The 26,031-nt window shown below is 40.0% G+C and overlaps 1 long non-coding RNA gene across 2 annotated transcripts; it reads right to left on the bottom strand.

The window, feature by feature from the left end:
* Positions 1–980: 980 nt before the first annotated feature.
* LOC132815490 (uncharacterized) lies at positions 981–23,480 on the bottom strand. 2 transcript variants are annotated; one of them, XR_009644666.1, is made up of 5 exons: positions 23,419–23,480; positions 22,308–22,440; positions 10,003–10,075; positions 3,946–4,075; positions 981–1,169 (listed from the first exon to the last, which is right to left on the bottom strand). It is a non-coding gene; the product is annotated as an uncharacterized LOC132815490 (long non-coding RNA). The 2 variants fall into 2 exon arrangements; XR_009644665.1 differs by lacking the exon at positions 10,003–10,075.
* Between the last annotated feature and the right edge of the window lie 2,551 nt (positions 23,481–26,031).

Genomic DNA, 26,031 nt, shown 5'->3' with positions numbered 1-26,031 from the left:
AGCTCAGGGATGTTTACCAGGGATGTCAGCTGCAGCCCTCCAGACATGCAAAGGGATTTCCAAGTACTGAGGAATGTGAGGGTGCCAGTTGTCTAAGACACCTTCATGTTCAGCCTCCTTCGCTCTTCTGATTGTGGACATTTCTTGGCAGTACAGTGAAATGAGGAAGTCTGCCTGTGCAATGATGCAGAGGCTTCTACAGCTGTCCAATGATGAGGCCCAATGACCTCGGCCACAGCTGGATACAGTCAGCCAGCTGATTCCATCTCCTCTGAGGCCACAAGATGAGTATCACAAAGAGGTGACTGAATGTACAGAATGCCTTATCAAATGGAACACTCAATGGGTCACTCTCTGAATTTATACTTGCTGTGTACATGCACTATTTCCTGTTGTTCTCAGTTAAGGACAGTTCTACCCGGATGGAGAACACAGGCAAAGCAATTGTGAAGATTACAGAATATTAAAATTTATTTGTTAAAGAGATTCTTCCTGTTTGTGCATGTTCTTTCTTTGTATTTATAACTTGACATTTTGTGTTTCAAATTAAAACATCGTGCTCTCTGTAATGTTCCAGGAAATGTTAGCTACATTCTCAACAAAAGAGTATCAATTTCATACTGCAAAGGATGAGTGGATACAATGACTGAAAGAAAGGACATTGCTTTCGAGCCAAAGTTTAATATCATCTTCTTGATTTATTGAACTTGACATGTTTTGGACATTGTAGGGAAGTAATGTATGCATTTTGACTATTCTAACCTGCCCTTCACACAACCCCAACTATCTGTTCTCAATCAGCCTATACTCCAATGGGTTAACAAGATATTATATTGCATTGTTTCTTCCTCTCCCAACAAGCACACATATTAAAGAAAGACAATATTTTAGCTGTAACTGGAAGTGAAGACATTTTTTAGGAAACTTTGCAAACATGACAAGATGTTGGTTTTATTAATATCTAGTATTTATTCTCTGATACAATTGAGCATATGGGTTAATGACTGATCAATGGATTGGGCATTAGGTGGTGGAGAGGGCATTGGGAGTTGCTGTCACTCTCTTTCTTTGCCTCCAAGACCCCAATCCCCTCGTTTTCTGTGACCTCCAAATCCTAGAAACCAATATAAACAGCAAGTGCTAGAGAATGTCAGCTGGTCTGGCAGCATCTGTGGAAAGAGAGTAGATAGTAGCGTTTCAAGTCCCGTATCATACTTCAGAAGAGCTCCACAGTCTTCATCGCTTCCACTGGAGCAGTAGATAACAACAATGTCTTGCAAGACTGTTTATGAATGAGACTTTTCATGATCTGGGAGACTGGGTAGTCTGCACCTCTTACACTAACAGTTGAAGCAAAGAAATCCCTTAGCTTTGAAGGACTACAGGAGAAATGTACGGTCACCAGGTAAGCACTTCCAAAATATGTCAGGAATGTGTGGGCACATTTTCTGCTTTGGCCAAGCAAATTTGTCAATTTATTATTGAATATAATTCTAGCAGGCTGGTGTGTTAATGAGGAATCATGGCTTGATCACGATTGCAAAACAGATGGATGGAAAGGCTGTTCCGTCTGAAAGATTCTGGAAACTTCATACTGAATCTTTAACCTAATAACAGGACTCTGAATTGTGGCCTCACTCTCAATAAGGTTCACCCTCCATCCTTCTCCAAATGCTTCATAAGGGCCCAGAAGATTTTGACATGGGGTGAATCACCGATGTTCTGAATAGAAATTAACTGAGTGGGTGTAAGTGGCTGAATGGTCAACTCCCATTCCTGCATTCCTAAATTAAGTTTTTCTACCCTTTTGCCTTGTTTTTTTGTTTAAATCAAGATAAAGTTGCACAACCTCTTGCTAGTATTTTTCCAAGAATTAAGGCAATGAATTTGTTGTATCCCTCAACCTCCCCTTACGCACAACATTTTTAAAATTCAAAGCTGTATTACCTGATTATTGTTTCTTCCCTAACATTGTTGCATTCTCAATATTGTAATCTGCCTTCTGTGCCTTGAGCGTTCACCTATAGGTCTTGAAAATAAGTAAATCACTAAGATAATCGGGAGTTAGGGATTAATTTAGGCCTCACTCATTCTTCACAGTGCAGTTATCATTTTTATAAATTAGTCATTTACAGCTCCAGTGCTTTTTAATTCTGTCAATCATTTAAACCAGATAATTGGGACCTACTAAATTTATAAGGCAGTTTATATTTTCTTCATATTGAAGAAATAACAAGTCTATGACATTTTCTGGTTGCACATGTGAACTGTGAAGAAATTAAATCCTCCAAACTGCTCTAACTGACCCTCCCACCACCACCTGGTACTAAACAATCCTTCTACTATTTACCCAGCCATTGCATATCAGCACAGTGGAACCTGGAATGTACGGATACTCATTGTGAAGCAAACCAAAAGGCAAATTAATTCTCAGGAAGAAATGAACAATGATGAATGATATATGTGAAAATGGGAGGGACCTATATAGGAGAGTAACATCCACATTTGTAAAGGAGGAGACTCCAAATAAAATAAAAATAAGACCCTTACTAAAATTTTGAAGTATTAGGAACCCTCAGATAATATTTTCCAAAAGATATTTTCTTTCATGAGGGGAAGATGTCTTACTCATTTTGTGCTTTAAGATAAAGCTTTACTTTGATTAGAGCAAAGAATAGTGCAGCACAGGAACGGGCCCTTCAGCCCACGATGTTGTGCTGAACATGGTGTCAAATTGAACTAGTCCCTTCTGTCTACCCTTGGTCTACGTCTCTCCATTCCTCGCATATTGGAATGTGTTTATCTAAAAATCCTTTAACACCCTTATTGTATCTACCTCCACCACCACCTCTGGCAGAATGTTCTAGACACCTACCACTTTCTGTGTAAAAAACATGGCCCTCCCATTTCCTTTGAACTATCTCCCTATCACCTTAAATGCATGCCCCCTAGTATTAGATATTTTAACTTTGGGAAAAAGAATCAGACCGTCAACCCTATCTATGCATCTAATAATTTTATAGACTTATATCAAGTCTCCCCTCAGTCTCTGCCACTCCAGAGAAAACAACCTGAGTTTTTCTAGCCTCTCATTGTAGCTCATACCCTCTAATGCAGCAGCATCCCAGTAAACATCTTCTGCACTCTGTCCAAAGTCTCCACATCCTTCCACTAATGTGATGACCAGAATTGAATCTAAGTGTGGCCTAATCCAATTTTTGTAAAGCTGCAGTATGACATCCTGACTCGTGTACTCAGTCCTGACCAATAAAGGTAGGCATACCCTACACCTTCTTTACTAACCTATCTACTTGACTGGCCACAGCGCACGTGCCAAAGACGAAATTAATGAGATCATGTGGGGCCCGAGAGCTTTTGCATTCAACAAGCGCATAGCAAAGCAGAACAATGAAACCACGTGGTCGCACACGGGCTTTTTGCGGTTGTATCTTCGTTCGTACTTTGAATTTCGTACGTACGTTGAAACAAAAGTTTGTGGACAATCCTGTTTGTAAACCAATTTGTTCGTGAACGGGGTCGTTCGTATGTCGAGGCGCTACTGTATTCTGGACAGAGAAATTCCTGATCCTGAAAACATCTAGGACTTTTTGTAGCAGAGGTGAGGTTTACGAAGTTAAATAGACTATTTGGAGGAAGATAATATTCCATTCCCCCATTACCACTTCTTCCTTGTGGATGTTTATTTCAATTCAATAAACCCAAGTCTAAGCATTTGTAGCTTGGACTCAAGGATAGAAGTTATCAGGGAAATGCTCCTAATCTAAATTAGCTCTAAATGTGAGTTAAAACCTATAAATCATTTCAAGATTTCAGCATTTGTGTCCTGCTGCACAGATCTTGGAGAGGATTGAACCCCTGAAGTGAACTCTCTGGAGCTGCCTCTCCTACAAGTTCCTGTTCATTAATCAGTCATTGAAAACTCACTTCACTGTCTGAGTGGATTCACCAAGCAATTATGCAAGTGCCATGACAGTGTATCCTGGGAAGAAATGTATTTCTCTGCAATATCATCCTCAAGGACTTTTCTGCAACAATTGCCACATGCATGACGGCACTGAAAGACAAAAGAAAAGAATGTGATTTAGTTATGGCAAAGTGGCAAATTTGACAATCAACAAAGCCAGTCTAGTTACACTTCAGTCAATGATGAAATGTGCATTAGAGGTATTTGAAATTTTGTCACCAGCTATTTATGTACTCTTTCTCTTCAATTGAGAATGACACAAATGTCACTATTCTTAGGATTCTTCCTTTGTACCAGTGACTGCTAGTGGTGATTCTTCTCCAGCTCTGTCAATCTCTCTTGTGTTTTATGAACCCTCCTTCCACAAGCAATCTGAAAACCTTGAGACAATGAAAGCGATTGAGAGACAGGTGGTGAGGTGAAACATGGTATTGTCTAAGTTATGTGGAAATTTATGGTTTTGTGTTTAGACAGTGTCACCGTGGAGCAGCATGCTTTGGAAAATTGGAATTGGTCAAGGATAGTTGCTTGAGGGATATCAGGATGACTCTGTAGGAGAGCTACAGAAGCCATTGCATTAATTCATTGGCCACAAATGGATGACCAAGAATGGAAGCAGAACAGTTAGCTCCCAGTCTATAAACTGTGGAGAGGCATTGAATGAGGATGGTGTGACTAAAGGTCACAAACATTCAAGAAGGATAAAGAGGGAAAATTTACTGCAATAATCAGAGAATTGCTATAGTATTTGTGAATGAAAGCTAAAAGTTGGTCTGAGGAATGTTGAGAGAAGAATACCTAACAAGACAGTGTGAAGCCTTAAAGTTCATAAATTAACAAATACTCTCATTTATCTTGACCTGGTCAAACCTTTAAACCAAATCCTTGATTACATTTGTGACCTTGGTGTGCACCTCCTTAACCATTGCTGGGAGCAGTAGATTTTTTTGCTCACGTTGCTGAGAATAAATATGTTGACTGTATCCATTAGTTTTTCCCAAAAAGACATCACTTAAAGTGGTTGCTGAGTTTTGCACTTTGTACATCATCAACACCCCCAAAATTCAATTGTGCACCAACATTCAACAAACTGCTGAGACCAGGTCATGTGATTGTGCTTCATAGTCAATGTGCATCTTTTAGATCCAAAACCTCAATCAACATTTGTTGCAATTCAATTGCAATTTCTGAACTGTTAACTTTCAGTCTCCCCAACTCAACTTCACCCCTCTGGTATAAAGGCATACTTTTATGTTAATATTGAATCTATGCTTCTGAAATATGTGAAAAAATATATAACCTTTAAAAATGGAAAAGATGTAGGGAAGAATTGCTCTATTTGAAATGGTTAGTGTCAGCTTAAATGCCATCAGAAATAATTCCTGTGTTTTTTATTGCTAATAATGTCATAAACCCTTTTCAGAAAACAATCGCTTTTGGAATGTATTTATGGTATCATGACACATGATGACTAAGGCAAATATCTCAACGTCCTCTCCCATTAGCAAATATCATGAGTTTCAATCATGTATTTTCAGAGAAAGCAAAATACACTAAATAGCATTTCTAGTGAGTATGCATGGACAAAAGGCTCTGGAGGCTCAAGTGCATAAATCAATGGCAGACATATTTGAAGATGCTTGAAATCTAGAGCTTCCTAAATAGAACTATTGAGTATAAATGTAGAGAAGCTATGTTGTACCTTTATTAAGTTCTGGTTGAAGGGAGATCGTTGGCATAGAGATAACATCAATGGACAAGGAAACGAAATACAGACTGGGTGATAGCTTTGCTGAACACCTAGGCTCTGTCCATAAAACAATGATCACAAGCTTCCAGTTGCCTGCCACCTCAATGCACCACTGTGTTCCCATGCCAAACTTTCTGCTGGAGCCCTGCTTCAATGCTCCAATGAAGCTCAACTCAAGCTGCAGGAGCAACATCGCATCTTCCACCAAGGTACCTCATAACCTTCAGGACCTCAATATTGAGCTGAGCAATTTCAGAATGTGCACACTCTCCTCTATGTTCACTACCATGCCCCACATCCCAAGGTCACAGCACAGCTAAGCCATTTTCAACCATTTGCACTTCTTGTTAGTACCTTACATAGAATTTATCTCTTTCTCTGCTTATCATCAGAAATCTCTTCAATTGTCAATTGTTTTCTCTCTCTCCCTCTAGACATCATCTCCACATACTCTATTCACTCCTCCTCTCCACCTCCCAACACTGTCATCAGCATAAATGCTACCCTTTCCCAATTATTTTCAGTTCTGATGAAGGGTCACTGGATTCAAAACATTAATTCTCTCTCTCTCTCTCTCTCTCTCTCTCTCTCTCTCACTCTCTCTCTATACATAGGTTGCCAGATATGCTGTGTTTCTGTTTTTGTTCATAGCCCAACTAAACTCTGCAGACCTGGATCCATTTCCCATCACAGCAGCTAAATTAAACTTAATGGTTAAGAACTAACTCTGTTAGTTAATATGAGCAATGGTGACTATTAAAGCATCAGTAATTGTTTCAAAACTCAACTAGTTTGTGAATGTCCTTTCAAGAAGGAAATCTGCTATTCTTACTTGTTCTTGTCTACCTGTGATTCCAGACACTTGGTGGCCTGCCAGCAATATCTAATCTAACTGACTAGTCTACTCTAGAGAGCTAGCATTTCTTTTATTCATTCATGAAATGTGGCATCACTGGTTAGATTCATAGAATTTCAACAGTGTGAAAGCAGGCCACTTGGCTCATAGAGTCCACACCAACCCTCTGAAAAGTAGCCCACCCAGACCCATCCCCCTATCCCTGTAACTCTGCATTTCACACAGCCACTCTATCTCACCTGCATATCTTTAGAATGTGGGAGAAAACTGGAGCACTTGGAGGAAACCCACACGGACACATGGAGAATGTGTAAACTCCATACAATCACCCAAGGCTGGAATCAAACTTGGGTCCCAGGTGCTGTGAGGCAACAGTACTAACCCCTGAGCCACCACGCCACCCTAGTTAGAACATAGAATATAGAAAAGTACAGCACACAACAGGCCCTTTGGCCCATGATGTTGTGCTGAGGTTTAATCCTAATGTAAAATATAATAACTTAACCTACGCACCCCTCAGCTCACTGCTCTCCATGTGCATGTCCAGCAGTTGCATAAATGTTGCTAATGACTCTGCTTCCACCACCACCACTGGCAACACATTCTATGCATTCACAACTCTCTGTGTAAAGAACCTACCTCTGACGTCTTCTTTATACCTTCCTCCTAATATCTTCAAACTATTACTCCTTGTACCAGTCAATCCTGCCCTGGGGAAAAGTCTCTGGCTATTGACTCTATCGATTCCACTCATTATCTTGTATACCTTGATCAGGTCTCCTCTCTTCCTCCTTCCCTCCAGAGAGAAAAGTCCAAGCTTATTCAACCTTTCTTCAGAAGACAGCATAGTTGGGCCAGCATTTATTACCCATCCTGAGATGTCCTTGAGAATGTGATGATGAGCAGTCTATTTGGTTAACGTAGACCCAAAATGCCATTAGGTGAGAATTCTAAGCTTCTATCTCAGCAATACTGAAAGAACAGTGATATGTTTCCAAGTCAGGATGATGATTGGCTTAGAGCAGAACTTTCAATTGGTGGTGTTCCCATGTATGTGCTGCCCTTGTCATTTTAGAGGTGATGGATTTGGAACATTTTGTCTACGGAGAATTGGTGAATTTCTGTTGTGCATCTTGAAGATGGTACACATTACTGCTTCTGGGTGTCAGAAGTGGAGGTAGCATAATCTCAATGGGATAATTCACCTCCTTAAATGTCTTAATGATCCTATGATTCTAAGATAAAATAGAGGAAGTTTCCAACTTAGCCATCAGAACAGGTATGGAGGCTCAATTCGTGGGCGGCACAGTGGCACAGTGGTTAGCACTGCTGTCTCACAGCGCCTGAGACCCGGGTTCAATTCCCGACTCAGGCGACTGACTGTGTGGAGTTTGCACATTCTCCCCGTGTATGCGTGGGTTTCCTCTGGGTGCTCCAGTTTCCTCCCACAATCCAAAGATGTGCGGGTCAGGTGAATTGGCAATGCTAAATTTCCCGTAGTGTTAGGTAAGGGGTAAATGTAGGGATATGGGTGGGTTGCGCTTCGGCGGGTCGGTGTGGACTTGTTGGGCCGAAGGGCCTGTTTCCACACTGTAAGTAATCTAATGAATCACCCAAAGTTAACATCTCCAAAAGTGCAGTACTCCCTCAATATTGTTCATTATGTACTCCAGAGACTGCAGAACTCTTTCAATGTTATGTATTAGCTGGTATCACAGACAGCAGTCTCTTAGTACTGCACTGAGGTATGATATGCCTACATGAAGTAGATTACATGCTCAATTACTAGACTACAGCCCAAAACCTCAACTTTCAGGTCAGTAGCAATATTACTGCCAACTGAGCCAATCAGAATGTTTTCATTCTGTTCCTGCAGCTTTTCCAACAGAGTGCTAGCTTCAGTGATTAATACTGCAGGATACAGCAAGGGGCTTCGCTGTTAAGTTGAAATAAGAGAAATAACAACCTGACCAATATCTTGAAACCATTCACTGAACAAATTTCCAGAGGCAGCAACTGAACAAATGCTTTAAATCTGCTTCCTCCATGTGTAAAGGGACAGAATCGATATCCGGCAATGTCGGACTGAAACCTGCAGGCATTAACTTACATTCACATCATATAAAATAACAAATTAGTTCTGAGTCAGATCTTCTCACTTCAGGCTGATGAAAATAAGTGGTACTCTGAATAATCTAATTTGTTCAGAATGCCATTTTATTAAAGGTTAGATAAATTTCCATTTCAAAGCAAAAATATACTTTGACACAGCTTGCATGATGAATTGCAAAGAATAACTTTTCCCAATATGCTGATTGGATTGTGGCTTGTAGCAGGGGAATATGAGAGCTAAGTTAAAGCTTTATTCTTCGAGTAAAAAATGAGGTCTGCAGATGCTGGAGATCACAGCTGCAAATGTGTTGCTGGTCAAAGCACAGCAGGCCAGGCAGCATCTCAGGAATAGAGAATTCGACGTTTCGAGCATAAGCCCTTCATCAGGAATAAGAGCCCCTTATTCCTGATGAAGGGCTTATGCTCGAAACGTCGAATTCTCTATTCCTGAGATGCTGCCTGGCCTGCTGTGCTTTGACCAGCAACACATTTAAAGCTTTATTCTCCTGAGTGTTTTGGTACAGGTGTAGTAGTGAACAGAATGGTTAATGACATCATTAAAACAAAGGAATTCAATATGAATATCTGTGAGAGCTCACGCAAGAGTGATGTTAAAAGAATTCAGTTCCAAAGACAACAATACAAAGAACAAAATGGAAGGCTGGAAATCTGGAACATAAACAGAAAATGCTGGAAAGATTCAGCAGGTCTGGCAGCATCAATGGGAAAAGAAGCAGGGTTAATGACTCAGGTCTGTGACATATCAAAAGACCTGTAAGAAATTAGAAGTGCTCTTACGGTCATATTCAGGTGTAGGTGGGAATGTAATATTAGAACCAGAATCAGATGGCCAAGATATTATTGACTTGTTGAGAAAACTTGAGGTGCTGTTCCTTCTCCTAATTCAGATGTTCATCTATGGAATAGGTTTTGAAAGTAAAAGAAATGGACGATAAGGAAGAAGGACTAAAGGAAAGGTCTGTGATAAGGTGGTAGACAGGAAAGATTAAAAGACAAAATGTTTCCTGTTGTGAGGCCAAAAGGCATAAACTGGGTCACATACACTTAAAAAAATGTGTTGACAGAGGTGTGACTGACAGATAGTTGCCATTCAAATAACATGGGTGGAAACTTACTGAATGATGTGGGCTATAGTGAAAAATCTCAATGTTGGAAGCATCTCATTGTAACTTTTGTACATCTGCAGAGTGGACAGATGAGTTTCTCATTAGGCAGAGGTGTTGTGCCAATTAAGGGCATTATACACTGTTAAATGTCTTAATTATCAGCACCACTCACCTCATTCAGTGTCAGTAACTATCATTGTGATCCTGCGTCAAGGATGGTCACTTGAGGGATACCAGAGGTGACACTGTAAAGCAGGAGATGTGTCATTTAATTAAAAAAAAATTTTTAGAATTTTTTCTAATCACCTCGTTCAGCAATGTTATTACACAAGTCTGAGGCAGGTGGGACTTGAAACTGGGCCTCTTGGTTCAGGGGTAAGGACATTACCAGTGCATCACAAGAGGGCCCAGGATTATGGTCATAATAAGGCACTTAAATTGGCATCTCATCTCTGTCTAATGAGAAACTTCCCTCTGTACTGTGCAATGCAGAAAGATGTAACCTGACGCTCCCGGAGTTGAGAAAGGCCTCACCAGATTGATAACTATCACTATTATGCTGCTACAAGGGCACTGTGCATTCTGGGACATGCAACAAGCTCATGGATTGGATCAGGCTGCATCTCCATGTTATTTCCTTGATGGTTTAAGGTCACTCACCCTCAAAATCTTGACCTTGCATTGCCATGCCATGTCTTTTACGCACTTTGCCGTCTCAGCCAGAAACACCAGGCTGACAGTACTGCTAGAATAAAAGCAAAATACTGGGATTGCTAGAAATCTGAAACAAACACAGAATGTGTTGGAGAAACTCAGCAGGTATGGTAACATGTGTGAAGGGAGAAATGGGTTTAACATTTTGAATTTGATATTACTTTTATATGGGCATCATGGTGGCTCAGTGATTCGCATTGCTGGCTCACAATGTCAGGGGCATGGGTTCGAGTCCAGTTTGCATGTTCTCCCCGTGCATATCCTCCAGGTGCTCCAGTTTCCTTCCACAGTCCAAAGATGTGCACATTAGGTGAATTGGCCATTCTGAGATTGTCTGTAGTATTTAGGGACATGTAGACTTGGGCTTGGTCAATTAGCCATAGGAAATGTTGGGTCACAGGACATGGTGAGGGTTCGGGTGGGATGCTGTTTGGAAGGTCAGTGTAGACTCGATGGGCTGAATGGCCTCCATCTGCACTCTAGGGATTCTATGAATCTTCTTCAGAATTGATAGCTGTGTGCCTTGGTGGAGGGTGGGTGTAGTAGCAGGGAAAAAGTGAGTGTGAGCTATCGAAATAAAATGGTGGCACTTACACTGGCAGAGTAGAGAAGTAAACTGGTTTTCTTTCTGCTTTGCTGTGTATGTCTCCAGTTGGCTGAGACCTGAGTGCCCTTGGACTTGGCATGATCTGGTGTTGTAGCCTCGTCTGCCTGTCTTGGGAGAACAGCCTGTCTGGACACCACCTCACCCAGCAGGGCGTCCAGAACTCAAACTGTGCCATGTCCAGGGCAAATGTCAGGAACTGTGCAGGAGATGCCTGGACTGACAGTGCTTGTCTGGGGCACAATGTGGCTTTTAAAGATAGCACGGTGCCAGGGATGCAGGCCAATTCCGGGATATCCTGATAGTGACAATATTTTTTGGGGATGGTGTGTGAACATATGGAGCTGGAATCAGGTGAGAGGGCTGTGACAGGTATGTTGTTAATAAGGTGAATTTGCTAAGATACAGCGAGGCCTCATGGCAAAAAACACTCCAGAAACTCAATGCAAATGGCACCTAGCCAATATAAAAATAAGTTTCAACTAAAAATAAAAGAAACAAGAGAGAAATAAGAGAAAGAGAAAAGAAACAAACCTGAAATGAAGCCAAATCAACAAAGAAGCAGGTGTTATAACCTAAAATTGTTAACACAGTAATGAATCTAAATGACTGAAAAGTGCCCAATCTACATTTCCTCAGATCCTCTTCTTATCAACACTATTCCAGTCTCTCACTGTCACTATCTCTGTCATATCTGTGCAGACATTGCTATCTTCTATTCTAATAATTCTCATTGTCTTCATTTTCCTTCAGTGAGGATTACCTCCATTGTGTTTGGCAGGAATCTAGGCCATGCCTATTCTATTTCACTCACTTTCGCTTTCTTCTCTTCCCTCCCTTCTAGATCGATGACAAGTCTTCCTCTTGTCCTCTCCTTCCAACCCACCAACTTCAGGTTTTACTCAACCGTCTTCTTCATTTCCAAAGTCTCAAAAGTAAAGCCATCAACGATATACCTTCCTCTCCCCTTTCAGCATTCTGGAAGAATTGATCATTCCTTACAACACATTCGTCTGCACATTAGTCACTCCCACCATTCCCCCATTTTCCTATGAAATTATTCCATGCAAGCAGAGGACTTTCAAGAAATGATCTTTTACCTCCTCTCTTATACAGTCATTGAGTCAGTTCCTCCAATCCAACTCATCCATGCTAACCAGGTTTCCCAAACTAAACTAGTCCCATTTGCCTGTGCCTGGCCCATATCCCTCGAAGCGGAAGTAGTTACTGCTGATGCTGGAGGTCAGAGTCAAGATTGGAGTGGTGCGAGAAAAGCACAGCAGATCAGGCAGCATCCGAGGAGCTGGAAAAATTGACATTTCGGGCAAAAACCATTCATCAGCATTTCCCTCTAAATCTTTCTGATTCATGTCCAAATGCCTTTTAAACTGTGCCTGCAACTATCACTTTCTCTGGTAATTCATTCTGAACATGCACCACCCTCTAATGAAACATTGATTTACTTGTGCTTCTTTCAAGTCAGTAAACTATATCTGTTACTATGTTGGACACTCCTCTAGATTGGAGAAACCAAATGCAGACTGTAGGACCACTTTTCTGAACATATCCATTCAATCTGAATGTGTGAACCCAAGATACGCAGTCAACTGTCATTGTAATTCTCCACCTTGGTCCCAGTCAGATCTTTCTGTTCTTTGTATGTTACAATGTCCCAGTGAATTTCAACAAAAGCTCAAGGAATAACAACCTTAATTTTCAGCTTGGCATTCTCCAGATTTCTGAACTCACAACTTGAATTCATCAATTTTAGACCATAACCACTGACCTCAATCCTGTTTCCTGATTCTTCACTGATGTGCTCTTTTCCTTTTGTTTTAGTCTTGTTTCATTTACATTGCAAAGTAGACAGGCAGGAGGCTGGAAGAACACAGCAAGTAGGCAGCATCAGGAGGGGGAGAAGTCGATGTTTCAGGCATAACCCTTCTTCAGGACATTGAGGGAGCAGCTATCCTGCTGCTCATACCTCCTTGGGACACAACATTTGATCCCTTACCTGTCCCCATTACTACCAACTTGTGCCTTACCACACAAAACTCTATCAGTTCATCTCCTTTGCCCATGCTGCCCACCTCCACTTTCTTCCTATGCTCTCCAAATTTTCCTTTCTCATAATGTAATAATTTCTACCTTTTCCTCTGGCAAAATGACACCGACTGGAAACATTCCCTCTATTTCTTTCTTCACAGATGCCACCAGATCAACAAAGTATTTCCAATATTTCCTATTTTTACTTCTAGGCAATAGCATTTCTTTCAGCACTGCAGAGTTCTCTTAACATTGATTTATGAATGTGTAATATTAAAATTGAAATATCTAATAATATGTAACAGAGCGCATAGGTTTAAAGTGAGAGAGGAAAAATGTAAAAGGGACCTAAGGGGCAACCTTTTCACGCAGAGGATGGTGCATGTATAGAATGAGTTACTAGAGGAAGTAGTGGAGGCTGGTACATTTGCAACATTTAAAAGGCATCTGGATGGGTGTATGAATAGGAAGGGTTTAGAGGGATATGGGCCAAGTGCTGGCAAATGGGACTAGGTTAGGTTCAGATATCTAGTCAGCATGGATGAGTTGGACAGAAGGGTCTGTTTCTATGTTATACATCTCTATGACTCTAAGTAATATAAGATTATCAAAGCTAAGATGATTGAACATGATGTTGAAAAATTTAAATACAGGTGGAGGACTGGCAGACAATAATAATGCTGATGATTCGGTGTGTGGTGGTGATGATGTTTAAGAGTAAACCTTCTTGGTATAGACTAGTTATGCTAAACTGGTTATTGTTGCACGGATAGTCAAAATATGTTTATATCTTACAATGTGGTCAGCTTGCTGCCACCATCCTCTTTAAGTGTAAGGATCAACAGAAACTGCTTGCTCTCTTGTGATACTAGTCTAAATAGAAGACTCTTGTACTGAACAGAGGTAGTTTATTGCATGTTAGCAACTAGTTCCAGGTTACATGGATATAATGGGCATTGTTACAGAGCCTCTGAGAAGGACCTGGGGGTTAAGTCTCACGCCTTCAAGATGCTAAGTTGTTCAAAGCAAAAGACTATATGACATCATCGTATTAATATCAAACCTTTCAGAGTCATCCATGTTCATACATACTCATGATAAATCAATTTGCAACCAGAGATAAAGAGACAATTGTAAGTTACCCTACCATTTTGTTAGATTGTAGAGCTAATTAAACTGATTGTAAGTATATATTAATTGAACAGTTAAGAGAGCAAATCTAACAGCAATGTGGATAATAAGATTTATTGGAGCACCAATATAATCTTATATAGTAGCAAACTGACACTTCAAGACTTTTCCTACAGGATTGTCCCCTTCCCTTCCTGGCCTATCATGAAGGCCTCAGTTCACTTTTTGGGCTATAGTGCAAACAGGGTTGATCACTGGCATTCTACTTGTATTCCAGAAATCAATTGACCATTGCTTTTGTTTTAGCAGTAATACTCAGCAAGCTAACTGTGGAATACATTAGACCCATCTTCAGTCACATACTCACTTCTCTGATATGCAGTTACAAGAGTGAATTTCACTAACTCAAGAGTTCTAGAGTCAATTCCAGCAGCTTTAAATTACTCATTAATTAACTAAACCCAGATCTTGGATTAAATCTACAACAGTGCTGGCCTGTATGAATTAGAACTAAAATGTACAATTACTGTGAAGCAGCAAACCTGGCAAACAATGGGCATTGACGCACATCCTCCGTCAAACAGCAGGCACAACGTCAATATCATAACCAAGGCAGATGACCTGCACCTATACAGGCACTATGAACACCCATCCAAATGTAATACATTGGGGAATTAAAGCTAATGCATCACAGTAAGTTTGAGGGCAGCCACGAGATAATGGCAAAGCATTTTTATTTCAATTTGTTAGTTAGCAAAAAGCTAACTCTTCAATCTCATCCATCTTTGATTTGGGTAATGTTGGTATTTTTACTATGCCCTTAAAGAAAACTATGTTGGTTCTTAACTAGCAAGAAGAATTTGATTAGCCTAACAAGGATTGATGAGGGAAATTGTATAACATAGTTCAGCAACAATTAGATTACATAAATGACCTGGGAATTTGAAATGCCCGTATACTAGTCAGTATATATTAATCATCACTGTACAGCAATGTTATTACACACCTCTGGAGTGGGTGGGACTTCAACTTGGGTCCTCTGGTCCAGAGGTAGGGACACTGTGTCACAAGAGGATCCCCCCACCACCACGCCATTGGCTCTCCACTAGCTTGACTCCTAGCATTGTATGCTGAAAATGTGTTGCTGAAAAGTGCAACAGGTCAGGCAGCATCCAAGGAGCAGGAGAATCGACGTTTCGGGCATGAGCCCTTCTTCAGGATTCCTGAAGGGCTCATGCCTAAAATGCCGATTCTCCTGCTCCTTGGATGCTGCCTGACCTGCTGCGCTTTTCCAGCAACACATTTTCAGCTCTGATCTCCAGCATCTGCAGTCCTCACTTTCTCCTAGCATTGTATGTGTAATGACTCCTATCAAAACTTTCTGCATGTCTAGGTATACACTGTTGACCATAATTGGTCTAAGGACTCTTTTCAGAGAGGTCAGAAACTCTTTTGAAGAGGTGAGGTATACTTTGGGATTAAATATAGTGATGCATACGTGGGGATAAATCATCGGACCTGTCATGCTGTCAAGGCATTTAAATTCACAAGCACTTCACATTAATAAAACACAGCTTGCTGCCACTTGAAATTCCAACAGATGATTATTGACATAAGCCTAAGGGTCATCATTCCAGGATTAGTGCTGCCTGACCGATTCCACAACCTATTATTAAAACATTGGGATACCTATAAGGCTACAATTTAATCAAATTTTTATAATGTCTTTGATGTGAGGCAGTAAAATAGAAGTGGCTGTTTTAAATGACACTAGGTATTTGAAAGTCTTAAATACAGTTATTTTTTAAGAATTTGAGATTTTTTAATAGTGAGGTTTTCAATAGAGGTTTAAAACCTTATTTTATTTTATCTCAACGTGGCTATAGAGCTGTGCCCATGTTGGTGAGTTGAGATGTAGTGTGTAAGAGAATGTAGTATTGGGAGGGGGATCCTGATTGGCATGAGTTGGCATCTGTGGCATATGGGTTATAAAGGACCAGGATAGTTAGAGAGGCATAGGCTGGTATGAATGATATGAGGAACCATGGGTCATGGATGGGAGCATGAGCTGATATGTATGAAGCATGGGGAGTATGTGGGGGTAGAGTTAAGGTGAGTTGAGGGGTGAGGTTTGCTTTTGATTTCATTGGGTTTTTTTGAGCTTGGCTGACATTCTGAATCCTGAATTTGGCAGCCGAGAGTCTGCCTCCAAACTGTTTCCAGGGATGGAGGGTCAAACTTCCATTCACAGCCACTCTCTAAAAGTAAACTTAAAAAATCCATGGCACTTTACATTACATTGTGTTAACAACATAAGATGTGTCCTCAACTCCATTCTCCCAATGCAGGAGCAACACTTTACCCTTAGTTTCAGCTTGGTGAGCCCTCTATGATATCTGCTTGTCATAAGCCAGATTTCTCTCTATTTAGTTGTTACAACTTTGGCCAGTACTCTTCCAAAGTGAACTCTTGCCATTTTTAAGTTTGAATACACTGTGCTACATATTTTATCTCCTCCCTTTATCCCACTGCAATGAAGCCTGATTAAGACTCATTCATTGTTTTCCACTCCAAATCAAGTTTTAACAAGAGCTCAAAACGTACCTTTTCTTTCTTCCCTTCTGGTTGTCAGATCAAGATCCTTTGAGGCTAAGGATTTTCCATGCAGAATATTATTATTAGCTCAAGCTTTCTAAGTATGATTAATATATCTAGTGTACTTAGTAAAAATGTAAAGGTTGTTAATTATATTTTCGTATTTGCAAATGAAACATGAGCTAAGTGTTCTATAAAACACTGTATTACCCATCAATTTGTTCCACGGATGAAAACCTCACACAGGCTCACAGGAATGTTTATTTTTTTTATCAATCTCTGAAGTATAGGGGATCACACCAGGCCATGTGTCATGTCCAATACATTGTAACATGACAATCATTTTTTTTGTTCAATCTCTAGGCTCTTTAGAGCTAGTAATTGGATATCTTAAGCTACAATTCAGTTGGAAGGAATTTAGGACTTGCTTTCAGCATTGTTTTTGACAATTAATATGCGTTAAGATTTTTGAACAATTTATCTTCTTTGTATGAAGAACGTCTTCATTTGGAAAGTTCCTTTATATTTACTCTCAAGACTTGGGTGTCAAAATCTCAAAAGATGAGATACATCTCTTCATGAACTTTCCAACTCTCTCTCACATTCTGACTGTGTCATATCACTTGACCTTAACAAAAATAACACATGGAGCAGCTGAATATCAAAAAAAAGTCTGACAAATAAACAGATTAGATTGATTATGCCTCATTCACAAAGTACACTTTAGCTGTTTTCTGTTAACATTTATCTTATAAACATTAAGAAGAGAGCTCTGCAGCTGCAAGCCCTCCTGACTCCACACATGGGGCTTGACAGCACAGTATGCTTCTCTTTAATTCAATAGGCATGATTTATACTTTCCGGAGCCAAGCAGATAATGTGCCAAGAGTTGGCACAGAACTTATTTATATACTGTTTTAAAAAAAGATTGCAATATGGCTTCAGTGAAGAGATGATGCTGTGCTGCCAAAATTCTTATATTGATTGATCACTGAGTTCAGTTTGTAACTTAAAATACCATTCTGGATTCAATTCCACTTCTCTTAAGTTTACAGTTTTCAGCCGGTTTGACCTTATACAAGTGTATGATATATGTATGAGGAGCTGATAGTGTAAAGGTTCAGATTAATGCCAGGGGATGTTATGCTCCCTCAGATAGGCTTGGGCCTACCTTTTCACTCTGCTTCATACCAAAGTCAAAACTTAAGCTGTGGCTCAGCAACAGTTGAATAATCGAGGATATTACCTGGTGAAGAAGATTCAAATACAATATCGCTTCTCAAATTTTGTTAGATATTAGAATTTGGAGATTAAAATTATTTTGTTAAAGATTATCATTTGGTGTGACACCTTAGCACTGAGTGGAGTTGAATGTTTGTTTACGTCTTCACAGCCCCGATTGAGAGCAAGGGAACAGCCTACCTGAGAACATAAAAAATATCAGCCAGGGTAAATATATAACCTCTTCTCCCTGCTCTGTCATTTAATACAATCTGGGCTGAACTTCAGCTCCACTTTCCTGATTGCTTGCATATCCTTTGATTCTTTCCTTTTAGATTTAACCTGTTTTTCTAATCAACCTGCTTAGAGATGTTGTTATACACCTCTGGAGCAAATGGGACTTGAACCCAGCCTCTGGGTCCAGGGGTAGGGACACTACCGCTGCACCATAAGTGGTCCCCCATTTAGTCTGATAACATAGATTAATAGGCTGGTAACATTGCCATTACAACACCGATTCCTTGAGAAACCAAGCATTTGTCTATCCCAATCAACAATGGAGCAACCAACTGGAGTGGAGAATTCCAGAGATCCACTACTCTCGAAGAGAAGTAATTTAACTTTACCTCAGTCTAAAATAATTGGCCTTTATTTTGAGTCTGATCCCCACTGCTCTCCTTCTCCTACACCCCTGCATCAGGTCCTTGATTCCCCAGGAATGACCTCTCAGTGTCTATCCACCATGCCGAACCTTTTCAGAATCTTTAAAGTTTCAATGATATCCCTTCTCATTCTTCAAAACTCCAAAGAACATAGGCCCAATTTCATCAGCCTCTTATCAGACGACTATGTTCCAGGGACCAAGATATTTGCTGTAATGTCTCCAATGCAAGTATGTAGTATGCTTCCTTAAAAAATTGAGACCGAATTGCCCTTGGTAATTTAGGGTAGTCTCAACAAAACCCTTCACAACTATAGCAGGATTTACTCCCACACTCCAATTCATCTCCAACCTACAATTTGCTTTTCTAGTTGCCTTTGCTATCTTTGAGTTGCTTGTTCAAGCATAGAGTCATAGAGTTATACAGCATGGAAACACACCCCTCAGCCCAACCCTCAAGCCAACCTCCCATCTGTAGAATCCATCCACCAGGCCCGCTGTCAAGGAAAGGCTGCCAGCATTCTTAAAGATTTATCCCACCCTGGCAATGGTTTTCTACATCTCCATCAGGGAGAAGGTACAGAAACCTGAACACATACACCAGCCGGTTTCACAACAGTTTCTACCCCATTGTTGTGTGAATAATGAATGGACTCACAAACTCTTAACATTTGCCTGTACCTGTGATTGGTTTTGTTTTTGCCGCTGTTTACCTATTATTTATTATCTATGCTATTTAACTCTGTGATCTGCCTGTATTGCTTGCAAGACAAAGCTTTTCACTGTGTCTTGGTACACGTGATAATAAATTCAATTCAATTCAACTTGTCCACACTGACCGGTTTTCCCAAACTAAACTAGTCCCATTTGCCTGCTTTTGGCCCAAACCCAGGTTTGCCTGAACATCAATATCTACATGGATGTGATCATCATGATGGGGCAGATGGTACTTTAGGGCAGTGAAAAAAACAGATTTTGGTGATAGCATAGCTGAGAACAGCAAGTCCAGAAAGACTAAGAATAAAAGATGTGAAAAACAAAATAAATGGAGAGGTAATCAAGCTAATACTTCTAATAAAAACACAATTGAAAATATAATGTTTGTATTAACTCTGATACATCTATGTGTATGTCTTCTGTCCTTAAGGAAGAAACATCCATTCCAGTTAATACTAGTTCGTGAAGCTAACTGCAATCACACACAATTGGATTTAGAGTCATGGAGTCATAGAGTCATAGAGATATAGAGCATGGCAACAGACCCTTTGGTCCAACGTGTTCATGCCAACCAGATATCCTAACCTAATCTCACCCCACTTGCCAGCACTTGGCCCATATCACTCTAAACACTTCCTATTCACTTACTCATCCAGATGCCTTTTAAATGCTGTAATTGTACCCACCTCCACCACTTCCACTGACAGCTCATCCCATATACAAAAGTTGCCCTTTAGGTCCCTTTTAAATTTTTCCTCTCTCACCCTGAACCTCTGCCCTCTAGTTCTGGATTTCCTCACCCAAAGGAAAAGACCTTGTCTAATTATCCTATATACACTCCTCATGACTTTATAAACCTCTATAAGATCAACCCTCAGCCTCTGACACTCCAGGGAAAATAGCCCCAGCCTATTAAGCTTCTCCCTATAGCCCAAACCCTCCAACCCTGGCAACATCCTTATGAATCTTTTCTGAACCCTTTTAAATTTGACCACATCCTTCCAATAGGAAGGAGACGAGAATTGAATTCAATATTCCAAAAGTAGCCTAACCAATGTACTGTGTGGCCACAACATGACCTCCTGACTCTTGTACTCAATACTCTGACCAATAAAGGAAAGCATATCAAACGCCTTCTTCACTATCCTATCTACTTGTGACTCCATTTTCGAGGAGCTATGAACCCGCACTCCAAGGTCTCTTTGTTCAGCCACACTCCCCAGGACCTTATCATTAAGTGTGAAAGTCCTGCCCTGATTTGCTTTTCCAATATGTAGCACCTCACATTCATTTAAATTAAACTCTATCTGCCACTCCTCAGCCCATTGGCCTGTCTGATCAAGATCCCATTGTAATCTGAGGTCACCTTCTTCGCTGCCCATTGCACTTTCAATTTTGGTGTCATCTGCAAATTTACTAACTATACCTCCTATGTTCACATTCAAATCATTTATATAAATGAAGAGAAGTAATGAACCCAGCACTGATCCTTGTGTTTATTAATGAAGAACAATAATTACAAATACTGGAATTCTAATATCAAAGCCAAAGCTGCTGGAAAGTCAATCAGCATTGGAAAAGAGCAAAGGCTAATGCATGGAAGCGAATCAAATGTGGTGAGGTGGAGAAAACATTTACTTGGCAATAGTTCACTTTACATTTCATTATGTCTCCTGAGAAATGCTTTCAAGAGTTGGTATGTGGGATCATCTTGAACTTTCATCTCATCGTTTCTCCCTTGCCTACTGCTGCTCATTAAAACATCTCTCTCCCTCTCTAATAGTCTATGAGACAGCTAAATCCCTACTTTATAAAAGACTTATAAATATTATATAAGTTATTGAGAATCTAATGAATTCAACCTGACGGCATATTATCTGTGAACTTTAATACAAAATGCAGACTGGAGTAGACCTTTCATTTTTGTTCTGTAAATGAAGGAAACTTGCATTTTGTTATGACCAGATGAGGAAAGGTAAATTGGCTCTACTCTTTTTCACCCCTTTGGTTGTTTTCAATGAATATTTTATTACTGTTTAACATGTAGTTATATCACACACCGATTAAAAAAATAGCAGACAATATCGAAGAGCTAATTATAAGATTTAATTGAGTGAAAGAAAGATGATTTCATTACTTATTAATCTGGATAAATATGATAAAATTTAACATTTAACACACACGTACACACAAACAGAAGTACAATGTTTTCTTTAAAAGGGGGAGAGTATATAGAAGGAATAAAGAAAATGCAGTTTAAGATTCTTAGACTCCATGAGTTGTGAGAATTGAACTTGAGATCACAATTGTTTCGGTGATGCCATGTATTCTTGGCAGTCACAAAATCCGTAGAACCTACTGAATGCTTGTTTCTCTGATGTGTTTTATCATCCGTGCTGGCTTTACAGGTGTTGAGGTGAAAACGGAATAAAAAGAGAGTGCAAATCTTTTTACTAAATTAAGGTATACTTTACTCATAAAATATGCAAACCTAAAATATCATATAAATATTTAAATTTGAATGGTACAGGATTTGTAAGGAAATTCACATGTACAATTGCAACAGTTTTCATAATTAACAATTACATCCCAGTTTAAATGTGTAGTTTGAGACCAAAAGCATTTCAAATTGCAGATCACAGAAAGTACAATCAATATAAATTCTCCATACAAAATATTTCACTTGAGGTACCTTAATACCTTTTTGATACTTTTGATTTACACCATGCATTCAGAGTAATGATTATTATAATTACCAGGCACACAGAGTAAAGAATATAATACTTACCAGTCTGTCTAAGGCTAAATAGCCTTAGAAAATGGCATTTTCTCATTGCATCACTTCAGCTGCTGTCCCAAGTTTTAGTTGTGGACTTTGGAATATCCAAGTTTGTAAGATCAGTCAAGGATAACACCATATCCTGGAGGACCAACATACCAAAGAGGGTATTTAAAGAAATTGATGGTTCATCAGTTAATGTTTGATTCAGTGTGCATCCCTGGTAATGGCCTATTGAGCACAGAGTCCTGCAAAAACCACTGCATTTCTCTCCAGACCTATTTTGCAAAGATACAGTCCAACGGATAGGGACAACAGTCTCTTCCCCACCACAGCCACTTTAAGGGCAATAGGTTAAGGGGGTGGAGGGGTGACACTTTGGGCATGTAGAGAGAATCAGATGGGAATGGCCTTTCTCACCATCAGACAAGTTAGCCTTCTAGGTGATCATTTTAAATGAATTGTAACTATTTGTGTTCTGATATGTTCACAATTGGACAATAATTTTAATTATATACTTTCATATAGTGACCATCTATAACTATATTATAAATTCCAATTGTAATATTTTAATAAATTTTTTTCCCTCCCTCCTGCCCTCCCATTTCCTAAACTTCCTTCCATCATTTATGATGCATTTATACCCTAATTGTGCATCCATTAGAAATTGGATTGTGCTCCATAGTAGATGATTATTTCATTTCTGGACCTTTATTCATAGACATGCAAAATACCAAAATACAAAATTAGGAGCAGGAGTAGGCCACTCGGCTCCTTGAACCTGTTGTGCCATTCAGTAAGATCATCATTGATCTGACACCCCACCCATCTCTGATAACCCTGCCCCCCTTGCTGATCAATAGGTTTTCTAGCTCTGCTTCAAAAATACTCAAGGATTCTGCTTTTATCACCTTTTTAGGAAGAGTTACAAGATTCATCGCACTCTGTGAGAAATATTTTTTCTTACATCTGCCGTAAATGGATGACCTTGAAATTTAAACATTAACAGCACAACTCACAGCAACAGGATGGCGATTATTAGGGTCAGAACAGTTCAAAACCATTTTAACTGGTAAAATTCACAGAAGAAAATGTACTTCAACAAAGCAGCTGTACTCACAGAGGTTTCCCATGGCTGGTCTGTAATAGAAGATCCACATTATTGCAGCTGGGATGCCTAATGTGAAAGTGAGTTTTAGGTATTGAAACATGATCTTCATTGCGCTGTACTGGACCTAGGAATGCTCTATGCTACAACTAGATAATTGTTGATTGATGCCTTTCATCTTATTGCTTGCAAGCTGTCAATAACACCAACTCCTGTTGAATGCACAAATCAATGCAATTTTAACGCTAAGCTTCATGCTGCTGCTTTATAAATTTAGAATCCTTCGGGTCACACTATGTAGCAACTGTTAAATTCCAGCAATTCACCAGCATCTCACTCTCTGACAATCATTCTATTCCTCGGGGGAAGGTGCAAGGCAAGAATTCCAGCAATGCTGGAATTATTACTAACACTGAAGTGGCTTTGGCACCAAAGGAGTTTAAGTTGACTAAGTGTAGTCAGTTATAAAGTAATAATACAATTTTATGTCTCTGGACTTTTTCAAAAGTTGATAGTGGTTGTTGATTTGGATAGTTATAACAGTACAAATGTAAATAAATGCATTTCCTTTCATGCCTTAACAAGAACATGAACAAGAAAACTGAGTGAAGCATTTTTAAGTGATAATAATGACAAGTGGAATAGAAATAGAAAAGAAAATACATCATAATTAGTACCCTTCAAGATGCTAGAATGTCCTATCGTGCTTGCCAACCACTTGTTTAAAGTATCAGCACTGGTTTATAATGTATGAAAAAGGGCAATCTATAAATGTGTTGTGCACTTCACAAACAATAACACGGTAATGAGCAGCTAACCTGTTTATAGTGAAGTTCATTGACGAATAAAAATCATCTTGAAATGTGTTTCATCCAGATTACGAGGTGAATAAGACCTTGGTCCAGGATCTCATTCCATGTATGGCACTTTCAGCAATACAAATTTCCATCAGACTTCACTGAAGAGTCAATCTACATTACATCATTAAAGTCTCTGGAGTGGTGCTGATTTATTGGCAAGAGTGCTACCATTGATCCAAGCAGACAAGTGAGTGGCAGGTATGGTGCTGAATGTGTCATTTTTAACATCAAAAACATGCTTTTTGGGGGGGTAGAGGCAGATATCGTGCAAGCTAAGAATTCTGTGTGTGTGTGTAAGAGTGTGCGTGTAGCCCCTTTTAAAGTGAACATGATTCAATCTAAAAATAACCAGCAATCAAGCTTTCATTCTAAACAAGGTCAATTTATTGAAAACTACTGCTGCTGTTATTCAAGTAAAAACAATAAAGTTATGAGCTAAAATGTACATGTGGAAAGTTTAAAATATACTTGTAAAAATAAAAGTAAGTTCAATTTGTATCACTCATTGGAGGGCCATTACTTTGTGATGTTTTTCTTTCTGAAGTGAAGAGTTTGAAACATGATGCAAAGACTTCTGTTGTTGAATAGTTGGTGTTGCCTTCTGAGACCTCAGTAGGTCAAGCAGATTTTGGGTGAGAGAGGTTTCTTGATCCTCATTAATCCTGCAGTTATGGCACTTGCAGCTTGCTTGGACACTTTCAGCAGAGAAGCAGCTGATTTCTCAGTACCTTCATTTTGACTCCCTTGGTCAAGAATCCTCTCTGATTATATCTCTCCGAGTTCTTCTTGTGACACTCTGCACATATTGAAAATGTTGTCTTTTATACAGACAAACAATGGCTGCTAAGCAAACCAAAAGAAAGGACCAGCTTTCTACCCTCTCATGCACCAGATGGAAACTAAACAGCGACAATTCTCAACATGGAAGTCAGAGTGGGTACATTGTGGTTCTGGTTTGGTTCTTCTTCCTCCAGGTCTCCAACATGGACAGCAGTAACCAATGTGGTAAAAACAATGACTGCAGATGCTGGAAACCAGATTTTGGATCAGTGTTGCTGGAAGACCACAGCAGTTCAGGCAGCATCCAAGGAGCAGCGAAATCGACGTTTCGGGCAAAAGCCCTTCATCAGGAATAAAGGCAGTGAGCCTGAAGCGTGGAGAGATAAGCTAGAGGAGGGTGGGGGTGGGAGTGAAAGTAGCATAGAGTACAATGGGTGAGTGGGGAAGGGGATGAAGTTAATAGGTCAGGGAGGAGAGGGTGGAGTGGATAGGTGGAAAAGGAGATAGGCAGGTAGGACAAGTCCAGACAAGTCATGGGGATAGTGCTGAGCTGAAAGTTTGGAACTAGGGTGAGGTGGGGGAAGGGGAAATTAGGAAACTGTTGAAGTCCACATTGATGCCCTGGGGTTGAACTGTTCCGAGGCGGAAGATGAGGCGTTCTTTCTCCAGGTGGTGAGGGAGCGGTGGTGAAGGAGGCCCAGGACCTCCATGTCCTTGGCAGAGTGGGAGGAGGAGTTGAAATGTTGGGCCACGGGGCGGTGTGGTTGATTGGTGCGGGTATCCCGGAGATGTTCCCTAAAGCACTCTGCTAAGAGGCGCCCAGTCTCCCCAATGTAGAGGAGACCACATCGGGAGCAACGGGTACAATAAATTATATTAGTGGATGTGCAGGTAAAACTTTGATGGATGTGGAAGGCTCCTTTAGGGCCTTGGATAGAGATGAGAGAGGAGGTGTGGGCGCAGGTTTTACAGTTCCTGCGGTGGC

The sequence above is a fragment of the Hemiscyllium ocellatum genome, chromosome 4 (genome assembly GCF_020745735.1).
Source record: "Hemiscyllium ocellatum isolate sHemOce1 chromosome 4, sHemOce1.pat.X.cur, whole genome shotgun sequence".
Classification (NCBI taxonomy): Eukaryota; Metazoa; Chordata; class Chondrichthyes; order Orectolobiformes; family Hemiscylliidae; genus Hemiscyllium; species Hemiscyllium ocellatum.
Note: the sequence above shows the minus strand (reverse complement) of the source record. Positions and strands in the feature narration are given on the sequence as shown.